This window comes from Rosa rugosa, chromosome 3 (assembly GCF_958449725.1).
Source record: "Rosa rugosa chromosome 3, drRosRugo1.1, whole genome shotgun sequence".
Lineage (NCBI taxonomy): Eukaryota > Viridiplantae > Streptophyta > Magnoliopsida > Rosales > Rosaceae > Rosa > Rosa rugosa.
This window is the reverse complement of record NC_084822.1, coordinates 11,458,282-11,461,521: the sequence shown is the minus strand read 5'-3', so window position 1 is coordinate 11,461,521 and position 3,240 is coordinate 11,458,282. Positions and strand designations below refer to the sequence as shown.

Sequence of the window (3,240 nt, the reverse complement as noted above, 5' to 3'; positions counted from 1 at the left end):
AATCAAGGCCTATTTAGCGAGTCCACCAGTGCTTGTTCCTCCTCGCGCTGGATTCCCATTGAAGCTCTATATTTCAGCAGCTGAGGCGTCCATTGGTAGCCTACTGGCCCAAGATGATGAGGGAGGTGTCGAACATGCCATTTTTTACCTCAGTAGGACACTTACGGATTGCGAGACAAGGTATACTCCTATGGAAAAATTGTGTCTCACATTGTACTTCTCTGCTTGCAAGTTGCGACACTACATGCTATCATTTACTACATGCATCATTGCTCAAACCGACCTGGTTAAGTACATGTTGTCGCGACCTATTTTAAGGGGACGCATTGGCAAGTGGGTACTGGCTCTATCCGAATTCTCGCTACAATATGTTCCACAGAAGGCAGTGAAGGGATAGGCTATTGCAGACTTTCTGGCTCATCATCCTATGTTGGATATTCCCCCAGTGAAGGAATTAGAGATTGCTACTGCTACCGCCACTCGACCAGATTTGGCGCGCATTCCAGAGTACGCCATGTGGCATCAAGCTACAATCTCCTTGCAACCCTGGGTATTATTTTTTTATGGTTCCAGAACCGAAACGTTAGCAGGGGCAGGGATTGTACTGGAAAATCCAGCAGGTGATCGTTTTTCTTATTCTTTCCAGTTGGAGTTTAAGTGCACCAATAACCAAGCTGAGTACGAAGCCCTTATCATTGGCTTAGAAGTGTTGTTGGAGTTGGGCGTAAGAGACGTTCAGGTACGCGGTGACTCTCTGCTCGTGATAAGCCAGCTCCAAGAGAAGTACAGGTGTGCAAGCTATCTGCTCATTCCTTATTTGAATCGCGCCATTGAGCTTCTGGATCAATTTGATGATGCGGATTTGGAACACATACCTCGCGAACGCAATTTTGCGGCCAATGAGCTTGCTCAGCTGGCTACAGGCATCACATTGAAGTATGGGGTTCGCGAGCGCATTTTGAAAGTCGAACGTCGCATGCTGCCTTCGTGGCTCGCGCGGCTTAACCCGCCGGACGATCCGGTCATCGCTGTCTTGGAGCCTATTGACGTCGATTGGCGAATTCCGTTGATCAACTACCTCTAGCAACCAGATCCTACAACAGACAGGAAGATACGTTTTCTTGCCTTAAACTATTTCCTCAGGGGTGACGAGTTGCGACGACGAGGGGAAGATGGCATAGACTTCCTGTGTGTCTTTGGTCGCGAAGCAAAGCGCTTAATGCGCGAGGCCCATGCAGGAGTATGTGGCGCCCATCAAGCGGGCCCTAAGATGCGCTGGCTTATTCGCAGACATGGGTATTATTGGCCCAGCATTTTGAAGGACTGTATCACGTTCGCGAAAGGCTGCCAAGAGTGCCAGGCACACGGTCCAGTACAACACGTTCCCAACATTCCCATGCAGCCTATTATCAAGCCTTGGCCTACACGAGGTTGGGCATTGGACTTGATTGGAATGATTCACCCTCATTCTTCTCTCCAACACAAGTTCATCATTGTGGCTACTAATTTCTTTACCAAATGGGTCGAAGCTGAGCCTTTGAAAGAGGCTTCTGGCGCCACTATTCGCCAATTTATTTTTCAGAACATCATCTGCAGGTTTGGTATCCCTGAAGTGCTTGTCTCCGACAGGGGGGCAGCGTTCATGGGCGGTGAGGTAGAGAAGCTCGTCAACGACTTGGGCATCCAATTTGTCCACAGTACACCATATTATGCTCAGTCCAACTGTGAGCCCCGGAAAAATTTATCGAGCTTAAGTGAAATAGTTCGATAATTTACTTATCGATTTCGATAAAAGTTAAGTACTCGAGAATATTTTCAAAAAATTTCGTGAAGTGAAATCCTCAATTTAGAAGTTGGATAATGTAGTACACGTCACGATGAGTTCGTGGAAATTTTCAGAGAATTTTACGGTGAACCGAACTATTTATAGCGAATTTCCGAAGTTGTGGAATTTTAGAATTTAAAACAAGAAATAGAAAATAGGTGGAGAAATCCCAGCCATTGATTCACCCACCGCTTGATCTAGCCGTCCATCCTTAATTGGATCAGTCTATATATATCCAAGTGTTGCTCTGTTGGGAGATCCAGAAGGATCGAGAGAGAGGAAGAGAACCAGAGTTCTCTCTGACCCGAAACGCGACCCGGAGACCTGCAAAGAGGATCCGACCGGGGCTACTCCGTCCGGCCACCTCACAGCGGCGGACCACCGGCATTATCTTCGCATCGACGTCGCCGTCACGTCTGTGGCCTCGGATCGTGCATGCACCGGCTGTAGACGGAGGACCGACGACTGGAAGCCCCGAACTCTCTCCGCCAACCTCTGCAAATTCCGGCGTCTCCGACCACCTTCTGGGCCGTTTGTGGTATAAAACCTCCTCTCCTCATCGTAATCTTCACGCTTGTGTAATTATTTTTCGATTTAGCTTAAGTTTGATGATTTTTCGTTTCTGGGTTTCGGCCTCCGCCGCAGTTCCACGACGCCGGCAGCTTTCCGGCTCTTCTTGGCTTCGTCCGGGCTTTGTTAATCACAAATTGTTGGGTTGAATTGCGTCGAAGCCATCAGCTCCTCACTAGTCGAGTTTTGGCAGTGAGTTTGGCTCGGTTGTAGTTGATTACCGAAGGTATAATTCCAAACTTTGAATTGGAAGATTGCTCTGGTGATGAATTCGAAATTGTGGACTGAAGAGCTTTTGAATTATTTCTGCTTGGGTTTAATTGAGTTGGGAGATTATGTTGTGTTGGCAATGTGATGTACTTTGCATGTACAGAGTGTGCGTTCATGTTTTGGTTGAATTGGTTGAGTTGTGATTGGAGAAATTGGTCGGGTTGTGTTGAGTGGGTTGTTTGCCTTGAGTTGAATGACTTTTGTTCAAGACTAATGTTGAATTGAAATTATGTGGTGGAAGTGGCCTAAAGTAATATATGGGTGTCCAGAGTAAATTAGGTACACCCGTATTGAGTCGAAATATGTTGGCAAAATATTGGGTGTCCATAGTAAATTCTGTCGAATTACTATGTGATAAAATACGAAATAGAAGTAAAAGACCGAGTGTAGGGGGATTGAGATAAACTGTTGATGTGATTGGAAGCATGTTCTAATGTTCTATGCTTGTGTATATGTTAAATAAATAGAAGGTGAAAGGAATTAATATACAAGTATATATGTTTGGTCGATAACGTAACTTCAAGTCAATGTTCGATAATTGAGGTTAATATCGAGTCTACCTCGATTGGTCAAGT

The 3,240-nt window shown here is 45.9% G+C and overlaps 1 long non-coding RNA gene across 1 annotated transcript; it reads left to right on the top strand.

Annotated features, from left to right (window-relative positions):
* The first annotated feature begins 2,099 nt into the window (after positions 1-2,099).
* LOC133741308 (uncharacterized) lies at positions 2,100-2,698 on the top strand. Its single transcript, XR_009861795.1, has 2 exons — positions 2,100-2,363; positions 2,471-2,698. It is a non-coding gene; the product is annotated as an uncharacterized LOC133741308 (long non-coding RNA).
* The last annotated feature ends 542 nt before the right edge of the window (positions 2,699-3,240 follow it).